We start from the raw sequence: 22,814 nt of genomic DNA, 5'->3' as shown, positions 1-22,814 counted from the left end.
ATCTATGCTGAAATGTTTCAAAGAGACAGCTTGTTTTATTTAATAATATCTATGAAGGATAAATATTGGACAAGACACTGGGGGGATCTGCCCTGCTCCCCATTGCAGTGGTGCAACTGGGAATTTTAGGGATAAGAAGGACCTAATTTTAACGTGTCATCTGAAAGACTACATTAGTGACAATGCAGGCTGCCTGGCATCAGGGAGCTATTGGGGATTAGGGGGATCATCTTAGTGTGGTAAGATAGGGTTGGAATTGGACATGAGGGACACCATAATGGTATGGTAGATAATTAATGAGGTGGGTTTAGTAAGACAGGGTGAGAAAATGTGTTCGGATTCACAATGAAAAATCTTCCAATAAACTTTGACAACTTGGACTTAACCAACAAAGCATCAGATTCATATCGCTGTATTCGCTCCTCCAGGAAACACAAGGAGCAGTGTGTGTAATTTTTGGTAAATACAATGAATGCATGAAAGGCTCACAAACCTTGAGGTCTTTTTTTATTCATTTTTGTAGGATGTGGGCATTGCTAGCTGACAAGCATTTATTGCTTGTCCCTAGTTGCCCTTGAGAAGGTGGTGGTGACCTGCCTTCTTGAACTGCTGGAGTTCATCTGCTGTGGTTGACCCACAATACCATTAGGGAGGGAATTCCAGGATATTGACCAAGGGACAGTGAAGGAACAGTGATATATTTCTGAGTCAAGATGGTGAGAGACTTGGAGGGAATCTTGAAGGTGGTGGTGTTCCCATGCATCTGCTGCCTTTGTCCTTCTAGATTGAATTGGTCATGGTTTTGGAAGGTGCTGTCTGAGGATCTTTGGTGAATTCCTGCAGCGCATCTTGTAGATAGTAATCTTGCAGATAGACACGGCTAATGCTGAGCATCACTGGTGAAGGGAGTAGATGCTTGTGGATGTGGTGCCAAACGAATGGGCTGCTTTATCCTGAGTGGTGTCAAGCTTCTTGTGTGTTGCTGGGGCTGCATTCATTCAGGCAAGTGGGAAATAATCCATCACACTCCTGACTTGTGCCTTGTAGATGGGAGTTTTTGGAGTTAGGAGGTGACTTACTTCCTATCCTCTGACCTGCTCTGGTAGACACTGCATTTATGTGGCCAGTCTAGTTGAGTTTCTGATCAATGATCAACTCCCAGGATGTTGATAGTGGGGAAATCAGTGATGGTAATATCATTGGATGTCAAGGGGTGGTGGTTAAATTGTCTCCTGTTAGTGATGGTCATAGCCTGGCATTTGTGTGGCATGAATGTTACTTGCCACTTGTCAGCCCAAGCCTGGACATTTTCCAGATTTTGTTGCATTTGGACATGGACTGCTTCAGTATCTGAGGAGTCGCGAATGGTGCTGAACATTGTGAAATCATCGGTGAACATTTCCACTACTGACCTTATGATGGAGGGAAGATCATTGATAAAGCAGCTGAAGATGTTTGGGGCTAGGACACTACTTTGAGGAACTCCTGCAGAGATGTCCTGGGTCTGAGATGCCTGGCCTCCAATAATGACTATCATCTTCCTATGTGTCAGGTATGGCTAAACCACCAGAGAGTTTGCTCTCTGATGCTCATTGATTCCAGTTTTGCTAGGGCTCCTTGATGCTACAATTGGTTGAATGCAGCCTTGATGTCAATGGCTGTCACTCTTATCTCACCTCTGGAATTCAGCTTATTTGTCCATGTTTGAACCAAGGCTGTAATGAGGGCTGGAGCTGAGTGGCCTGGTGGAACCCAAACTGGGCATCACTGAGCAGGTTATTTGCTGAGCAGGTGCTGTTTGTTAGCTTTAGTGATGATCAACAGTAGACTGATGGGGCGTTAATTGGCTGGGTTAGATTTGTCCTGCTTTTCATATACAATACTTAATTTGGCAATTTCCCACATTGAGGGGTATATACCAGTGTTGTAACTGTACTGGAACAAATTGGCTGTGGGAGTGCCAAATTCTGGAGCACAAGTGTTCAGTACTACTGCCAGAATGTTGTCAGGGACTGTAGCCTTTGCAGTATCTAGTGCCTCCAACCATTTCTTGGTATCATGTGAAGTGAATTGAATTAACTGAAGTCTGGTATCTGTGATGCTGGGGACCTCTGGAGGAGACTGAGATAGATCATCCACTCGACATTTATGATTGAAGATTGCTGCAAAAGCTTCAGTCTTAACTTTTGTGCTGATGTGCTGGGCTTTTCCATCATTGAGGGTGGGGATATTTGTGGAGACTCGCCCGACAGTGAGTTGTTTAATCGTCCACCACCATTCACGACAGGATGCAGCAGGACTACAGAGTTTAGATCTGATCCATTGGCTGTGGAATTGCTTAGCTCTGTCCATCACTTGCTACTTACGTTGTTTGGCAGAAATAGACCTGTTTGGTGGCTTCACCAGGTTGACACCTCATCTTCAGGTATGTCTGATGCTGCTCCTGGCACATCTTCCTGCACTCTCCATTGAACAATGGTTGATTTCCCCTGGCTTGATAGTACTGATTGAGTGGGGGATATGCCAGGCCACGAGGTTACAGATTGTGCTGGAATACACCTCTGCTGCTGTTGATGGCCCACAGCACCTTATGAATGTCCATTCTTGAGTTGCTAGATCTTTTAAATGTTGCAATTGTACCATTCTCCACCACTTCCTCTGGCAGCTCATTCCATACACGTACCACCCTCTGCTCTGCAGACTGTCCCATCTAGCACAGTGATAGTGCCATACAACACAATGGAGGTTATTCTCAATGTGTTGGTGGGACTTCATCTCCACAAGGACTATGTAGTGGTCACTCTTACCGATGCTGTCATGGACAGATGCATCTGCAGCTGGTGGATTAGTAAGAATGAGTTCAAGTATGTTTTTCCCTTCTTGTTGCTTCCCTCACCACCTGCCATAGACCCAGCCCAGTGGCTTTGTCCTTTAGCACCCGACCAGCTCGATCAGTAGTACTGCGCTGAGTCATTCTTGGTGATGACCATGAAATCCACCACCCATGTATATTTTGTACCCTTGCCACCCTCAGTGCTTTCTCTAAGTGATTCATCAGCTGAGCAAGGATGACATGTGGTAATCAGCAGGAGGGTTCCTCGTCCACGTTTAACCTGAAGCCATGAGACTCCATGGGGTCCAGATTCAACGTTGAGGACTCCCAGAGCAACTCCCTCCTGACTGTATGTCATGGTGGTGGTATATCTGGGTCCCCAGAACATTACCTGGATCACTGGATTAATGGTCTAGTGATAATACAACTAGGCCACCACCTTCCCCTTAATGGACCAAATGGTCTCCTTCTGCATCATAATAATGCTATGATTCTGAGCAATTGGCTTTTATGATGGAAGGTTCCCATACAGAGTAGTTTAAGGGTTGATAAGTCTCCAGGGAGGTAAGCGTGTACACAGCTATTTGGTTTGGAGCCCCTGCAATGAATCGGTGGGACAGCTGATATATTGATTGACAGGAAATTAACGGGATTGGATCAATCATGGGGATAAAAGTCAGATGAGGGCTAAAACGGGAGCACAATCTCTGCCTGTCAGTATCCTGCTCGGCTGTTTCGATTGAATAGCCGGAGAAAGCAATCCAGGAGCATAGGAGGTGGGCTTTTAGTTCTGTGGAGACAATGCTGGAAGTGGAATTGAAGTAGAGGTGGCGATGATCATGTAGAATGGGGTTGCAGTTCAAAGGGCTAAATGGTTTACTTCTGCCTCTATTTTGTGTTCTTTTCTTTATGATGGTAGGATCAGGGCTGAGGTAAGGAACAGGGAATGGCTGATGACTGATGCACGACAGAGGTAAAGGCAATGATGGTGGACCAAGCAGTGATATTGGTCATGGTCAAAGTTGAACTGGATAAAGTGGTAGTGGAAGCATTACAGATGGAGAAAAAGTGTGGCACAAGTCAGTACCAGGAGATCCACTTCAGGATGGAACCCATTTCCTTCATCATCCCCATAGGTTTGGAACCAAATCTCTGCACCTTTGGCTGACATGTCATACCTCAGGCTTGGCTTTGGCCTGTTCTAATCAACAGGATTCCAACCTAAATCCTTCTCAGCACTCTTCAAATCATACATCAAAATCTTCAATGAGAAAGAACCCTTACGGCTCTGGTTATGAAAGGTTTAAAAGTAAAATATGTTCAGAAATTCCCTCAGTTTGGATATAGGTAGAGAGCCCCGGCCAGAATTAGTAGCTAACATTTAGCAAACATAGCAGGAAATTATGAGGACAAAGCTTTGTGAAGCAACAGGCTTTGAGTATCACTGAGCTATTACACTCATAATAGGCTGCCACTGTATTAATGTTGAGTGCTGATGTGCCTCTTTGCTAGTAATTTTGTTCAACTAAGCAATTGCAGAGCAATGTCTAATTATAGTGGCCATCTCCTATGGGTATTCTTAATGTAGACAACACACTGATTAAATGTACACACACCTTAAAGAACAGTTTGGAAAAATACCACCTCAGGGGCAATGAAAAGAACTGAAAGGTAATATCTATGTTGCGAGGAGATTTTATTTCCGTTGAAATGTTCCTTTGACATCCTCCAGGAAGTAAAAACCACATCTGAGGATTCCTCAGATGGCTTTTTTGCATTCTTGAGTGTGCCACTGTACACACAGACCACAAGGCTTAGGAAATTGCATGCTTTAGCCCAAAAGCCAAATTCCGATATATATTCATGCTATGCAAAAAGTCAGAAAATCCATTCTATAACATGGAGGGAAGACTTACATTTGCATAGCACCTCTCACAGCCTCCCAAATCACTGGAGTAAAATTAAAGTCCCTGTCATAATTAAGGAAAATCTAACTTTTTCAGAAGGGGCCTCACCAACTTCCAGTACAACCTGAACTTGACATCTCAACTCCTGTACTCAAAGGTCTGAGCAATGAAGGCAAGCATGCTAAATGCCTTCTTAACCAACCTCTCTACCTGTGATGCAAATTTCAAAGAATTATGTACCTGATCCACTAGGTGTCTATTCTACTAGACTACCCAGGGCTCTCCCAGTAGTTGTTTAAGTCACTTGTACACATAATGAAGGGTCAGCACCTCTCATATATCCTGAGAAGCATTGGTTTATCCTTATCACTGCTGTTCCAATACATCCAGGGGAAGCAACTCCAGAATGCCAACATTTGATCAGGTGCCTGGCTGGGTGTTAAAGATGGCCCTAGTGCCAGGGATTCAAATGGTAATGAATACTTCCACCTATGGTAGATGGGAGAATCCAGTGAGTGGGATGTCACAGGGGAATAAAGATTCATATAGTCATAGAGTTGTACAGCATGGAAACAGACCCTTCAGCCCAACCCATCCATGCCAACCAGATATCCTACCCCAATCTAGTTCCACCTGCCAGCACACAGCCCATATCCCTCCAAACCCTTCCTATTCATATACCCATCCAAATGCCTTTTAAATGTTGCAATTGTACCAGCCTCCACCACTTCCTCTGGCAGCTTGTTCCATACACATACCACCCTCTGTGTGAAATAGTTGCCCCTTAGGTCTCTTTTATTGCTTTCCCCTCTCACCCTAAACCTATGCCCGCTAGTTCTGGACTCCCCCACACCAGGAAAAAACTTTGTCTATTTATTCAATCCAGGACCCTCATAATTTTGTAAGCCTCTGTAAGGTCACCCCTCAGTCTCCGATGCTCCAGGGAAAACAGCCCCAACCTGTTCAGCCTCTCCTTATAGCTCAAATCCTCCCACCCTGGCATCATCCTTGTAAATCTTTTCTGAACCCTTTTAAGTTTCACAACATCTTTCCGATAGGAAGGAGACCAGAATTGCAAGCAATATTCCAACAGTAGCCTAACCAATGTTCTGTACTGCCTCAACATGGTGTTCCAACTCCTGTACTTAATACTCTGACCAATAAAAGAAAGCATACCAAATGCCTTCTTCACTATCCTATCTATCTGCGACTCTACTTTCAAGGAGCTATGAACCTGCACTCCAAGGTCTCTTTGTTCAGCAACACTCCTGGGCAAGATAAAGTTGTTACAATCTTACCAGACCTTAGGGCTGCTCTCTCATTAGAGATGACTGGTCCTGATTTAATCTGAGGGTCACCATGACTCGGGCAACAGAGACATTGAGAAGGAGAAAGCTTTATGGTAATGTCAGCTGGTGCGGGAATTGGACAGATGCTATTGGCATCATCCTGTGTCACCAACCAGCCACATTTTGGAAGATAGTGTGAGAAATGTCAGTCGACTTTGTGGACAGAAATTCTCCATGAAACTCACCAAATGTAATCCTTAGCCAATGTCTGGTCAAATTCAGCCCAATGTTTCCCCATCCTGACCCTGAGAGGATATGTGATATTCTGAGGCACTTCTGACTGAAATGCTATCGCTCAGAGCTAGCTGAGACTTTCTGTTTGCTAACCCAATCAAGTAAGCTGTTGCCTTTTAACTTGTTGAAAGTTAATTTTGCTGTTTTCTTTAATGCGGCCAAATTATTGCATGTATCCAGTCCAATGCATCATCTAAGATTTTAAGCAACCTTGGCCACAATGGCTGTGAACATCTTAAGATGTGCTTAAGGTATTAACAACCAGAGTGGCACGGTGGCTCAATTGGGATAGCACAGTGGGTCAGTGGTTAGCACTGTTGCTTCACAGCACCAGGAACCTGGGTTTGATTGCTGCCTTGGGCAACAGTCTGTATTGGGTTTGCACATTCTCCCCGTATTTGCGTGGGTTTCCTCCAGGTGCTCTGGTTTCCACCTACAATCCAAAAAAAGATGTGCAGGTCAGGTGAATTGGCCATGCTAAATTGTCCATAGTGTTAGATACATTAGTCAGGGGTACGTATAGGGTAGGGGAATGGGTCTGGGTGGGTTACTCTTTGGAAGGTCAGTGTGGACTTGTTGGGCCAAAAGGGCCTGTTTCCATACTGTAGGGAATCTAATCTAACTGGCAACTGAAAGCAGCAGGAACAAAACCAAATAAATTCCACCTGACACAGTACAGCAGTGCTTCATAGGAGGCTCCACAGCACTGAGGGTGTCACCTGGAAAGGGGACAATACATCTGCAAACATTTCCAGTTCAGTAAAAAAAAGCACAAAAACTGCAATTGGCACATGAACTCCAGATATTTACACAAACCTTAAGATGAGAATTGCCTTATGTAGCCTGGATTGTTGCTGTTACTGTCCATCTGGACCACAGAGGAAGGGAAGCTCTGTGAGTGGAATCAGGCAGCATTGATTAGAGTGGTGCTGGAAAAAGACAGCAGGTCAGGCAGCATCTGAGGAGCAGGAAAATCGATGTTTCGGGCAAAAGCCCTCAGCGTTACACTGTTTCTAAAGCCAGAGGACCGCTTGAACCACAGGAATTTCCAAGACAAAAGGGGTCCATTAAACTCACTAACTCTGCTTTGTGTGGAACCACAGGAGATGGGTGAGATACCGAACAAATATTTTGCATCAGTATTTACTGTGGAGAAGAATATGGAAGCTAGGGAACTTGGGGAAATAAATAATGATGTCTTGAACAGAGCTCATATTAAAGAGGAAGAGGTGCTGGAGGTCTTAAAATGCATAATGGTAGTTAAATCCCTGGGACCTGAAGAGGTGTTTCTCAGAACTTTGTGGGAAGCTCAGATTTCTAGGGTCTCTTGCTGAGATATTTGCGTCATCAACAGTCATGGATGAGGTGCTGGAAGACTGGGGGTTGGCTATTGTGATACCATTGTTTACGAAAGGTAAGGTCAAGCCAAGGAATTACAGACCAGTAAGTCTGATGTCAGTGGGTAGGTAAGTTGTGGGGGGGGGGGGGGGGGGGGAGATTTTGAGGGACAGGAATTACATGCATTTGGAAGGGCAAGGACTAAGTAGAAATAGTCAACATGGCTTTGTGTGTGGGAATTGTGTCTCATTAACATGATTGAGTTTTTCTGAAGAAGGGACAACAAAGTTGAATTAAAGCAGAGGAGTGGATATTATTTGTATGGATTTCAGCAAAGCATTTGACAAGGTTCTGCAAGGTAGACTGGTTAGTACAGTTTAGATCACATGTGCTCTTGGAAGTGCTAGACAATGGATACAAAAATTGGCTTGAAGGTAGGAGACAGAAGGTTGCTTTGCAGACTGGAGACCTGTGACCAACAGTGTGCCAAAAGAATCGGTGCTGGTGCATTGCTTTTTCTCATTTATATAAACGATTTGGATGTGAACATAGGGGGCAAGGTTAGTAATTTTGTAGATGGCTACTAAATAGGTGGTGTCATGGACAGTGAAGAAGGCCATCTCAAAGTACAAGGTAGCCTTGATCAGATGGGTCAATGGGCATCTGGAGTTTAATTTAGATAAATGTGAGGTGATAAGGCAAGCTAGGGCAGGAATTATACAGTTAATGGTAGGTGTTGCCAAACAAAGAGACCTAGGGATGCCATTGCATAGTTCTTTGAAAGTGAAGTCTCAGGCAGACAGGGTGGTGAAGAAGGCATTTGGCATGTATGCCTTCATTGGTTAGAACATTAACTATAGTAGTTGGAATGTCATTGTTATGGTTGTACAGGGCATAGGTGAGGTGACTTCTAGAATATTGCATGCAATTCTGGTCACCCTTCCATAGAAAATATGTTGTTAATCCTGAGAGAGTTCAGAAAAGATTTACAAGGATGTTGCTGGGCCTGGAGAGCTTGAGTTATAGGGAGAAGCTGAGGCTTTTTATCCTGGAACATTGGAGGCTGAAGGGTGATCTTTTACACATTTATAAATCATAAGGGGCATGGATAGGGTGAATAGCCAAGGTTTTTTTTCTTAAGGTGGGGAGTCTAAACCAAGAGGGCATAGGTTTAAGGTGAGAGGGACAAGATTTAAAAAGGAACTGGATAATTTTTACATGCAAGTGGTGGTGTGTGTATGGAATGAGCTGCCAGAGGAAGTGTTGGAGGCTGGTACAATTACAACATTTAAAAGGCATCTGAATGGGTATATGAATTGGAAGGGTTTGGAGGGATATGGACCAAATGCTTGCAAATGGGGTTAGGTCAAATGGTGAACATTGTCAAGTTGGACTGAAGGGCCTGCTTCCATGCTCTATGACTCTATGATTTTGCTGTCTTGATTTCCCACTATAGGCCAGCAAGTTTCTCTTCAAGAGGTTGCTTCTTCCTCTGGGCAGACATAAACGGCACAATGTATACATGTATCTGTATCACCATGGGAATGTTAATGCTTTCCCTCACCTAATTTAGCAAGTTGGCGAAGAGCTGAATACAAATTGGTTAACAAAATGATTATAACTCTCTATTTGTTAACATCAAAATCACAAGACCAGACAGCTATAAGAAATTGGTGGAGAATTAAGCCATTTGATCCATTGAGTCTTCTCCACCATTTGATCATGGCTGACATGTTTCTCAGACCGTTGTCCTGTCTTGTCCCCATGACCCTCGATCCCTTTACCAATCAAGAGCCCACCTGTCTCTGCCTTAAATACACTCAATTAATTTGCCTCCACAACCTTCTGTAGCAATGAGTTCCACGGATTCACCACCCTCTGACTGAAGGAGTTCCTTCGCATTCAGTTTGAAAGGGTTGTCCCTTCACACTGAGGCTGTGCTTTTGGCTCTTAATCTCTCCAGGCCTTTCAGTATTCTGTAAGTTCCAATCAGATCCCATCTCATCTTTCTGAAGTCCTTTGAATACTGACCTAGACTGCTCCTCAAACGACAAGCTCTTCACCCCTGGGATCATTCATGTGGATCTCTTCTGGACCTCCTCGAAAGCCAGCACATTCTCTTTTAGATTTGGAGCCCAAAACTGTTCACAATTTTCTAAATGCAGTCTGACCAGAGTGATATACAGCCTCAGCAATACATCTCTGCCCTGGTGTTCTGAAACCTTTAAAATGAATACAAACACAGAGGACCCTCGATTATCTGACATTCGATTATCCAAATTTCAGACCGTAAGATCCCTATGCATGGCTAAACTATGTTATCCGGCATTTGATTATCTGAAAAAAATACTCCCCACACGTGTCATTTGGATAATTGAGGTTCCTCTGTACTACATTTACCTTACTAACAGCCAACTGAACCCAGCGTACGTAAAATCCCAGTGATGAAATCCCACCTGTTAGATTAGCTTGACTTTGCCTTCGACTGTTGACCACAAAGTCATGCACTTCCAGCTCCCATTGGTATAATTCCCTTAAATTGAGGGAGACAGCTTGATCTTCAGTTTTAGTTAACCAGTTTTAAGACAATTAATTTGTCAGTGCATCAGAATTAATTTTGCAGTGAGTCCTTCCTGCTTTTTATGACACTTCTTGTGAGAATAACCACACAAAACCAGGGAAGCTCCAACAACAAATCGTCTTGTCAATGAAATAGCTGCTTCTAGCGATGAGGGAAAAGAGCAATGAGGCTCTTTAACTCTTAATATATACCTATGACATTTCTTTCTCTACTTTTTAATAGATATATTACAACCATGATTACTCCAATCAAGTCAGTGCCTCTAGTAAAATACTTGAGACACCCTGCTGCATAAATTTTCCATGCTGAGAAAGCTTTTGCGACTTCAAAAAAACCCGGGAAGCCATGCTTTCAGCCGATTACAGCCTAAGCTCTGTCCTTTAAGAATGTCACAGCATGAACACTGTAGTTTTATTTGGTATAAATTTGCGTTCCATTAAGTACATGTGAGGAGTTGGAGCATGATGTTCAGCTTCAAGCCAATCAATTCCCTTCATCTCTGCAGTATTTTGCTTTTGTGTCAAACTAACAATTACTGTTTTGGACGGAGTTGGTGGTGGGTGGGGACTGCGTTGGGTGGAAGAACAGGGGTCAGAAAGTTCTTCATGCAAAAAGTAAACAACATTTGGAATATATTTCCAATGACAATACAAGGTAAAACTGTGAGATTGTTCAAGAAACAAGAGGCTATTATGATGGGATGAATGTGGGTCTTGCTAGACATGTTTTGGATGATGGAGAGTGGGAGAACAATATCTGTGATATATAGACAGTGCTATAGATTGGCCCAGTGACAGGTTTCTATGCTGTAAGTTCAATAAAATTCACTGCATCTTTTGGATAAATGATCAGCACTAAACCCTCTTTAATCTTATCTTATGAAGCATGTCATTTCTCAGCTTTATCTAAGGAAGAGACAAAAGTGAAGACTGCAGATGCTGGAGATTGGAGTCTTGATTAGAGTGGTGCTGGAAAAGCACAGCAGGACAGGCAGCATCCGAGGAGCAAGAAAATGAAGGTGATAGGTCGGAGAGGAGGGTGGAGTAGATAAGTGGAAAGGAAGATTGGCAGGTAGGAGAGATCATGGGGATGGTGCTGAGCAGGCAGGTTGGAACTGGGGTAAGGTGGGGGGAAATTAAATGAGGAAGCAGATGTGGCTGTGGTAGCATATCTGTAGCTTCAGGGCAGAGGAGGTGACTTGGGGGTTGCAGTGAGAAAGAGACTCACTGAAATCCTTGTAGAGAATGGAGGAGAACTTCTTCAAGGAAGGCATCTTTGCAAGAGAATTCGCAGTAAGGTTAAAATCAGCTCGGCGAAAGTGAGGACTGCAGATGTTGGAGATCAGTGTCGAGATTAGAGTGGTGCTAGAAAAACACAGCAGGTCAGGCAGCACCCGAGGAGCAGGAAAATCGATGTTTCGGGCAAAAGCTCTTCATCAGGAATGAGGCAAGAAACCTCCGGGAGGAGACATAATGGGAGGGGGGTGGAGCTGGGGAGAAGGTAGGCAAGAGTACAATAAGGAAGAACCTAGTGACCCCATTAGCTTCTTATCTGAAAGCAATTCATCTATTTGTTCCTTTAAAGAGGGCAACATTCATTTGATTGTGTTCCCAAGTGACAACTGCCCTTCTCCTTCCGGATGGGACAGGTTAGATGGACAGATGGGCCTCATCCTGTTCCCATGGAACCTTGCCAAGAAGGCCTCAAGAAAATCTTCTTGATACTTGCCCAGGGTGTAACTTAGAATGGAGTAAAGAAAGTTGTCAGCAGTTTAAAATACACCAGTAGTGATTCATGTGATTCCTTATATTTTCCACTCCACAAAGACAGCTGTTTATGGTTTATTGAAACAAATTGGAGGCATAAATTAATTAATTCAGCACAAAAATGTTAAACAGCAGGATCTTTTTGAGTGTGCAAAGCCTGTTATGCTGAGGTGGAGTCCTAATAAGGAATAAATATAGATCTGGTGCAAAAAAGTTTCCTTATTTTTTTTCCGAACACATCAAAGGATTTAAAGGATGCCTGACACTTTTAACCTTTTGCCACGTTCATGCTTGCACTTTATTTTTTGCTTTGTATGATCCACACACACTGTCAAGCGTTGTAGAATTATTGGACAAGACAGACATCCATTGATCTGGCAAAAGGTATGTTCACAACTTCGGGAATGGCGAAGAGTTATGGACGTCAGACAACGTTCCTCAGTCGACGGGGGGAATGGGGAGCTGTAAATCTCCTTGAACTTGCACCACTGTCCAACTAATGTCACATCAACAGCTGGGTTTGCGAGCAACGAAGGGAGTCATTCCCCAAACTTTGCCACCAAGGCAACATGGGAGCACGCCGTGGTTACCATCACTTAAGTGGGTGGCACGGTGGCACAGTGGTTAGCATTGCTGCCTCACAGTGCCAGAGACCCGGATTCAATTCCCACCTCAGGCAACTGTCTGTGTGGAGTTTGCACATTCTCCCTGTGTCTGCGTGGGTTTCCTCTGGTGCTCCGGTTTCCTCCCACAGTCCAAAAATGTGCAGGTCAGGTGAATTGGCCATGGTAAGTTGCCCGTAGTGTTAGGTGCAGGGGTATATGTAAGGGAATGGGTCTGGGTGGGTTCACTTCGGCGGGGCGGTGTGGACTTGTTGGGCCAAAGGGCCTGTTTCCACACTGTAAGTGATCTAATCTAATCAAGTGCATTGTAATGAAAGCGACATGAGTTTCTCTTACTTTTCCCCTTCTAGAAGAACATTTGCTGAACTACTACCTAATGAAAAAGATTAGCCGTGGAGTGTAATCATTACTCCTTAGCATACTTCAGACATTTGGGACTGAGAGGTACATAATATATGACCGGTTCTGAACCCACATCTGAGGAAGGCTGTGGTGGCTTTGGAGAGGGTCCAAAAGAGATTTACAAAAATGATCCCAAGGATGAAGAGCTTATCTTGTCAGGAGTGGTTGAGGACTCTGGGTCTGTACTTGATAGAGCTTAGAAGGATAAAGAGGCATCTGATTGAAATTACAGAACACTGGAGAGGCCTGGATATAATAAACGTGGAAAAGCTGCTTCCACTAGTAGGAGAGACTAGGACCCGGAGGAAAGCCTCAGGGTGAAGGGATGACCCTTTAGAACTGAGATAAAGAGGAATTTCTTCAGCCAGAGTGTAGCAAATCTGTGGAACTCATTGCCACAGAAGGCTGTGGAGGCTAAGATATGAAGTGTACTTTAGGCAGGTATAGATATGTTCTTGATTAGTAACAGGAGCAAAGGTTACAGGGAGAAGCCAGCAGATTGGGGTTGAGAAAAGTTAGTGTGGACCGAATTAGATTAGATTCCCTACAGTGTGAAAACAGGCCCTTCAGCCCAACAAGTCCACACCAACACTCTGAAGAGTATCCCACCCAGACCCATTTCCCTCTGACTAATGCACCTAACACTATGGGCAATTTAGCATGGTCAATTCACCTGACCTGCACATCTTTGGACTGTGGGACCATACTAGAGCACCTGGAGGAAACCCACACAGACAGTCGCCCGAGGCTGGAATCGAACCCATGGCCCTGGCGCTGTGAGGCTACAGTGCTGAATGGCCTGCTTTTACGCTGTAGGAATTCTATGAAACTTATCAGCGATGATCAAATGGAGTAGAAGACCTGATGGGCCAAATGGCCTAATTTTGCTCCTGTGTCTTATGGTCTTGGAAGAAGAGTAAGTGGGCAGTTTGCATTGCAGCCAGCAGTGGTGTTGTGTGATTTTTAACTGTTATTAGATTGGAGCTGCCTTTGCCAATTGCTCTAAGGTCACTTGTGCAAACTAACGGGGAGACGATCTGGATGTAATTGTCATGCTCTTCATGAGCACTTTCATAGAACATAGAACATAGAACAATACAGCACAGTACAGGCCCTTTGGCCCTCGATGTTGCGCCGATCCAAGCCCACCTGACCTACACTAGCCCACTATCCTCCATGTGCCTATCCAATGCCCGTTTAAATGCCCATAAAGAGGGAGAGTCCACCACTGCTACTGGCAGGGCATTCCATGAACTCACGACTCGCTGAGTAAAGAATCTACCCCTAACATCTGTCCTATACCTACCACCCCTTAATTTAAAGCTATGCCCCCTTGTAATAGCTGACTCCATATGTGGAAAAAGGTTCTCATGGTCAACCCTATCTAAACCCCTAATCATCTTGTATACCTCTATCAAGTCACCCCTAAACCTTCTTTTCTCCAATGAAAACAGCCCCAAGTGCCTCAGCCTTTCCTCATACGATCTTCCTATCATACCAGGCAACATCCTGGTAAACCTCTTCTGCACCCATTCCAGTGCCTCCACATCCTTCCTATAGTATGGCGACCAAAACTGCACACAATATTCCAGATGCGGTCGCACCAGAGTCTTATACAACTACAACATGACCTCAGGACTCCAGAACTCAATTCCTCTACCAATAAAAGCCAGTATGTCATATGCCTTCTTCACCGCACTATTTACCTGGGTGGCAAGTTTCAGAGATCTGTGTACATGGACACCAAGATCCCTCTGCTCATCCACACTACCAAGTATCCGACCATTAGCCCAGTACCCCATCTTTTTGTTACTCATACCAAAGTGAATCACCTCACACTTACCCACATTGAACTCCATTTGCCACCTTTCTGCCCAGCTCTGCAGCTTATCTATATCCCACTGTAACTTGACACATCCTTCCTCACTGTCAACAACTCCACAGACTTTCATATCATCCGCAAACTTGCTCACCCAACCTTCTAGCCCCTCCTCCAGGTCATTTATAAAAGTGACAAACAGCAATGGTCCCAAAACAGATCCTTGCAGAACACCGCTAGTAATTGCACTCCAAGATAAACCTTTACCATCAACTACTACCTTCTGTCTTCTTCCAGCCAGCCAATTCCTAATCCAAACCTCCAACTCACCCTCAATGCCATTCCTCCATATTTTTTGCAGTAGCCTACCATGGGGAACCTTATCAAGCGCCTTACTAAAATCCATATACACCACATCTACTGCTTTACCCTCGTCCACCTCCTTCGTCACCTTCTCAAAGAATTCAATAAGGTTTGTGAGGCACGATCTGCCCTTCACAAAACCATGCTGACTATCCTTGATCACATTATTCCTATCCAGATGTTCATAAATCCTATCCCTTACAATTCTCTCCAAGACTTTGCCCACAACAGAAGTGAGGCTCACCGGCCTATAGTTACTAGGGTTATCCCTACTCCCCTTCTTGAACAAGGGAACCACATTTGCTATCCTCCAGTCTTCTGGCACTATTCCTGTAGACAACGAGGACATAAAAATCAAGGCCAATGGCTCTGCAATCTCCTCCCTTGCTTCCCAGAGAATCCTAGGATAAATGCCATCAGGCCCAGGGGACTTATCTATTTTCACCCTTTCCAGAATTTCCAACACCTCTTCCATACATACCTCAAAGCCATCCATTCTAATTAATTATGACTCGATATTCACATCGGCAACAATGTCCTGTTCCTGAGTGAATACTGATGAAAAGTATTCATTCAGTGTCTCCCCAATCTCTTCAGCCTCCACACGCAACTTCCCACTACTATCCCTGACTGGACCTATTCCTACCCTAGTCAATCTTTTATTCCTGACATACCTATAGAAAGCCTTTGGGTTTTCCCTAATCCTACCAACTAAGGACTTTTCATGTCCCCTCCTTGCTGCTCTTAGCTCTCTCTTCAGATCCTTCCTGGCTACCTTATCGCCCCAATTGAACCTTCACACCTCATCTTTACATAGGCCGCCCTCTTCCCTTTAACAAGGGATTCCAATTCCTTATTAAACCACAGCTCCCTCACACGACCCTTTCCTCCCTGCCTGAAAGCAGTGATTCTGGATCTTGTATCATATACAACTACCTTGCCAAGTTATTGCTGCATTGGCAGAGCAGGCTTGAATGGAACTTTGGCAACAGCCTGACTTCAATGGTCACAACCACTACCTTAAGTCTAAGGGTTGTGAGTCTAAACCTAGTCCACAACCTTGAAAACACAACATGGAATAACACTTCCATATTCCCTCAGTAGGAGGTCCCAGGTTCTTGTTTTTTAAAGAGAACTTTCATTTGCATTAGGAGCTTGTTTTGAGGACAAAGAGGTTTTCTTTCCCACAAGAAAATAGAAATTTGTGGAACTGCTCAGTAAACTGCAGAGTAAATAGAAGCTGAATATTCTGTAGCTATTTTCCTTGCAGTGTTGGAGGCTGAGGGGTGACCTTTCACAGATTTATAAAGACATAAGGGGCATGGATAATGTGAAGATGCAAGGACTTTTTCCCAGGGTAGGGTAGTCCAAAACTAGAGAGCATAGATTTAAGGTGAGAGGAGAAAGATTTAAAAGAGAGCTAAGTGCAACTTTATCACACAGAGGATGTTGAATGTATGGAATGAGCTGTCAGAGGAAGTGGTGGAGGCTGGTACAATTTAGTGTTTAAAAGGCACCTGGATGGGTATATGAATAGGAAAGGTTTAGAGGGATATGGACCAAATGCTGGCAAATGAGACTTGTGTAATTTACGATATCTGGTCAGCATGGATGTGTTCGACCAAATAGTCTGTTTCTGTGTTGTGCAACTTTTTGATCCGATAAATCCACGCACATAACATCTGACAAAAACAATGACAGTCAGTCCATAGTTCCAATACAGATCATTCCTCAGGAGCCGATGCTGACAGACAAGTAACTGGGTGAATGTGACAGCAGCTGGTCATATTTCCCTTCAGCATTCTCCCCTACAGAGACACTAGTACACCCTGGCACAATCACTATGTGCTGCAGGTTCAGTACTTGAACAGAATGAAATATCACAGATGGTCAGTGCCTTGAACACAGGAAATAAGCACAACAAAAGTATTTAACTATGTTTGTGAATCACATGTTATTTTTCTTATGATTATTATTTACATGAGGGAAATGGAGCAGGTATATATCGTAGGACCATACAGGTTCAATTCCAGCCTCAGGTGACTGTCCGTGTGGAGTTTGCACATTCTCCCCATGTCTGTGTGGGTTTCCTCCGGTTGCTCCGGTTTCTTCCCACAGTCCAAAGATGTGCAGGTCAGGTGAATTGGCCATGCTAAATTGCCCATAGTGTTAGGTGCATCAGTCAGAGGGAAATGGGTCTTGGGGGGTTACTCTTCGGAGGGTTGGTGTGGACTGGTTGGGCCGAAGGGCCTGTTTCCACACTGTAGGGAATCTATTCTAATCAAGCACAGAGAAAGGCCATTGGAAAAAGATGCCACAGTCCCTCATCTTGCACAATCGTGTTTTTTTTTTGTCAATCAAAGACTTTTACTTCCACTACCCTACCCAAAATTATATTTAGTTTGTCAGCCATTAACAACTAGTCAGACCACAGCTGGAATACTGCTTACAGTTTTGGACCTCTTACCAAAGGATAAATATACTGGCTTTGGAAGCAGTTCAGAGAAGGCTCACTCAGTTGCTCCTGAGTTTGGAAGGATTTTCTTATGAGGAGAGGTTAAGTGGGTTAGGCATGTACTTATTGCTGTTTAGAAAATTGAGAAGAGACCTATTGAAACATGCAAGATTCTTAGGGGACTTGACAGTGTAGATAATGTGATGTTTCTCCACTTGTGGGAGAGTCTAGGACCTCAGGGTATTATCTCAGTGTAAGGAATTGAATTTTAAGACAGAAATGGGTGCGATATCTTCTTTCAAAGGGTATTGAGTATGTGGAATTCTTTCAGGAACAGGACTGTAGAGATTAGATTGTTAAGTACATTCAGGGCTGAAATAGACAGATTTTAAACTGTAAGGGAATCAAGTGGATTTGAGGATTATCCAATCAGCCATGAAGGAATTGAATGGTGGAACAGACTTAATGGGCTGACTTTTTTCCTTACAGCGTGGAATTGCGCCATTCTGCACAATTAGTCCACACTGATGATCCAAGGATCATCCTAACCAAACCCATCCCCCATAACCCTGCATTTCCCATGGCTAACCCACCTAACCTATACATCCCTGAACACTATGAACACTATTCAGCATGGCCAGTCCAACTAACCTGCACATCTTTGGACTGTGGAATAAAACCAGAGCATCCTATATAGACATGGGGAGAACATGTAAACTCCACGTAGATAGTTACCCGAAGATGGGATTGAACCTGGGTCCCTGAGCCATCATGCTGCCCTGCTGACTTCTGCTCCTATATCGTACCATGTAAGTTCTTGACTATACCTCCACTAGAAATGATGCAAATGTCTTGAAGACAATTGAAAGCAGGTTTACCACGCATGAGATATGAATGAGTAGGTTGACTTATAAGGAACATTTGAACAGACTGAGCTGTTTTCCGCTGCAGTCTAAAAGAGTAAGGAGTGACTTGATCAAAGTACATAAGACCCTAATTGGCTTTAATAAGATAGATGTGGAAATGGCATGTCCTCTTTCTGGGTGAGGTTAGAATTGGGGGAATATGGTTTTAAATTGAGAGAGATTTTCTTTCTCAATGGGTTGTGCAAATTTGGATCTCTCTGTCACAGAAGGTGATGAAGAGTGGTTATTAAATATACTTAATGTGGAGTAGATACATTGTAAGGATTAGGTTGTTAAGTATGTCCAAAGCTGAGATAGGCAGGAAGGGAATCAAGGGAGTTTAAGGTAAAGGCAGAAAAGTGGAGCTGAGGATTATCAGGTCAGCCATGATGTCATTGAGTGGTGGAACAGACTCAATGGGCTGAATGGCCTACTTCTGCTGTACCTCTGCTGAAAATTATGCAAATGTCTTGAGGGGAATCAAAGGTTATTGGCAATGGATAGGAATGTGGAATTCAAAACACAAACTAATCAGCCATGATCTTTGTGAATGGTAGAATAGGTTCAAGGACCCGAATCACCTATTTCAGTTCCGAATCCATATGTTTGTCTGTTCCCCAACATCTCACCAGCTCCTTCTCCCTGATTGGCCAATTGATCCAGATTCCAGTCATTTCCTGATGAGTGTGCAGGTTAGTGGAGAGTATTCCATGTCATGGGCTGACAATATCTCTGACCTGCTTCAGCAGTGCCACCTTTCCTGACCAGCTCTACCAGCAGAGGTGCCAACCTCAATATATTGCCTGAGAGGATGGTGAGCTTGGATGCAGACAATAAGGAGGGTATCTCCTGAACACTGTGATGCTGCTCTCTTTCTCTCTCTCTCTCGCTCTTTCTCTCTCTCCGTTGGTAAATGTGGTCTTCTGGACTCCCATTTAATCATGAAAAAAGGGGCTGAAATTCACAGGAAATGTCTGTCCATTAAGTTCAAAATCCTCATTTAATTTTGTGACCACCTGCACTCTAGTTCATTCTTCTCAGCACATTAGATCATCTGATGTATCATTAAACACACATACCAACAGATTCAAGAACACTACTTCCCCACTGTTATTAGACATGGTTTGGAGATGCTGCTGTTGGATTGTGATGTACAAAGTTAAACATCACAGAACACCAGGTTATAGTCCAACAGTTCCAAATATACCTGTTGGACTATAATCTGGTGTTGTGCAATTTTTAACTGTCATTAGACTTAGATTAGATTAGATTTTAGATTACTTACAGTGTGGAAACAGGCCCTTCAGCCCAACAAGTCCACACCGACCCACCGAAGTGCAACCCACCCATACCCCTACATTTACCCCTTACCTAACACTACAGGCAATTCAGCAAGGCCAATTCACCTGACCTGCACATCTTTGGACTGTGGGAGGAAACCAGAGCACCCGGAGGAAACCCACGCAGACACGGGGAGAATGTGCAAACTCCACACAGTCAGTCGCCTGAGGCGAGAATTGAACCTGGGTCTCTGGCGCTGTGAGGCAGCAGGGCTAACCACCGTGCCACCGTGCCACCCACTTCTGAATGGACCTCTCAGACTTTAAATTTAATATTGATCTCGCTTTATGTACACCTTCTCTGCAGCTGTAACATGGTATTCCTCGCTCTGTTCTATTACCCTAATACACTTTGTATGGTATGATCTGCCTGTACTGAACACAAAACTGTTCACTGTGCCTAGGTACATGTGACAATAATAAATCAAATCAAATCTTGTGTTGACCAACCCTTTAACTGCATCACCTTGAACAGCCAGAACCTTTAGCTCCAAGCCCAGAGATTCTCATCCTTGCTGTCGCTCCCCACTTCCTTAAAACATGTTTCTACAACTTGCCAGTTAGTGACAGGCTGATTGGTCTCCGTGTGTGCCAGAACATTCCCTAATATAGTGATATATATTACTGAACTTTTGCTGTGAAATAGATTGGCTAATTCATCATTGTAAATACACATTGATTGTTGTGAATCTTTGATAAATGTGAATGAGACCATCATCCGTTTTGTGGTAAAATATTCTTTATTACAAGATGTACAGCATATTGAATTAACATTATAAATATAACTATACATTAGAAGGCTCTGCTTTATAGGTGCTAATGGCTCCAGTGCTATCTTAATGCTAACAATGTCTAGGTAAGCTTGAATGCAACATTTATATTTTTGTTTCTTTGCATTATGATTTACCATTTAAATATTCGAATGGAAATGCAATGACTTCTCAACTGGGGGATGTTCAGTTTCACCAGCTGCAAGGATGACATATTCTTTCAAACATGAAGTGAAATCTTTGTCATCAAATTTGTTCTTCGATTTAACTTTGAAAGGTTGCAGCTGAGGGCTTCATTTATAGCTGACTAAATACACTGTTTAGCGTATAAACGATCCTGACAAATATCCCAGTTTTGCTCCAACGGCTATGTTTACCTGGTACTGGTCTGTTGTGGTCTAGAATTGTCGTCTCTGCGCTGGATGAACAAAGAGGAACATTTGTCTAGGTTCCCTACTTTTCGCCAGAATCCAGGGATTGTTGTCAGGACATGAATCTACTAAGTGTGTTTCTATCGCTGTTCTATGTGCATATTTGACTCTTTTCCCCCTTTTCATGCACTCATGGGATGTGGGTTTTGCTGGCTGCATGAACATTGATTGCTAATCCTCTGAGTCGCCCCTGAAAAGGTTCTGGTGAAACTGCTACAACAGAATATCTTTTAAGTTAATAGTTTTTATTTTAATAGGTTTTAATTTTCTGTATAGATTTTAAGGGTGGTTTTGCCATTAAATTTTTACTCCAGCGTGCCTAGCCTGGCTGATATGGCTCAGTGGTTAGCACAGCTGCCTCTCAATGCCAGGAACCTGGGTTTGATTCTGCCCTTGGGCGATTATCTGTGTGGAGTTTGCACGTTCTCCCTGTGTCTGTGTGGGTTTCCTTCTGGTGTTCCGGTTTGCTCCCCTAGTCCAAAGGTGTGCAGACTAGGTGGGTTAGTCGTGCTAACTTACCCATAGTGTCCAGGGATGTGCAAGCTAGGTGGATTAGCCATGAGAAATGCAGGGTTAGGGTAAGGGATGCTCTTTGCAGGATTGGTGTGGACTTGATGGTCCGAATGGCCTGCTTCCACACTAGGGATTCTATAAAACGTGGAGTAGGGTGGGATGCTCTTCAAAGGGTTGATGCATAGTTAATGGACTTTATCTGCATTGTCAGGGTTCTAAGGTTCACTTGAAATTCTTCACTTTGTGGAAGTCTGCTTATCATCTATATCTTCTTACTTGATGTGTAAAATCATTCAGTAAATTTAAAATGCTTGGAATAACACAACACAATCTCCAACCTATGGATTTCCCTTGCATTAGTTAGCTCTGAGTCACATATACATTAATAAAGATTTAATACTTTAGATTAGATTAGATTAGATTCCCTATAGTGTGGAAACAGGCCCTTCAGCCCAACAAGTCCATACTGACCCTTTGAAGAGCAACCCACCCAGACCCATTCCCCTACATTTACCCCTGACTAATGCACCTAACACTACGGGCAATTTAGCATGGCCAGTTCAACTAACCTGCTCATCTTTTTGATCAACTGAAAGGTTGAATACATATAGTAGTAGAAGTCAACTTGCTCTCTATTCCTTTTCACCATCTGAGCCTGGTGATGGTACTTGTTGCAGTTTTGATGATATTACCGGGAGCAGATAAGGTGGATAGGGAGAAACTAACTCTGCTTCAACAAAAACAGGAATCGCTGGAGCAAAATCAGGAAATATAGTATTGAGGTAAAGGTGTGGCAGCATCTGTGGAGAGAGGGGCGGAGTTAAGGTTTTGAGTCTGGGGACCCTCCGTCAGATCTTGTTCTGGAGAAGGGTCACTGGACTTGAAATGTTAACTTTGTCTTTTCTCCAAAGAAGCTGCCAGACCTGCTGAGTTTCTCCAGCAATTCCTGTTTTTTGTTCAGATTTTCAGCATGTTTGAGCAACAAAATCTCAAAGTCAGCCATACCCTTTCAGCGATGCATTTACAGGTTAGTTACATATGCAAATGACAATTCATGCATAGTCAGTTACTCATTTTAAATCTGAGATTGACAGTTTTCTGTTAACTTCAAGATATTAAGGGATATTAAGGATAAATAATTGGACTGGTCACAGATCAGCCATGATCTCAATAAATGGCAAAACA

This window comes from Chiloscyllium punctatum, chromosome 9 (genome assembly GCF_047496795.1).
Source record: "Chiloscyllium punctatum isolate Juve2018m chromosome 9, sChiPun1.3, whole genome shotgun sequence".
NCBI classification, from domain to species: Eukaryota; Metazoa; Chordata; class Chondrichthyes; order Orectolobiformes; family Hemiscylliidae; genus Chiloscyllium; species Chiloscyllium punctatum.
The sequence above is the reverse complement of the archived record's forward strand: the minus strand, read 5'-3'. Positions refer to the sequence as shown.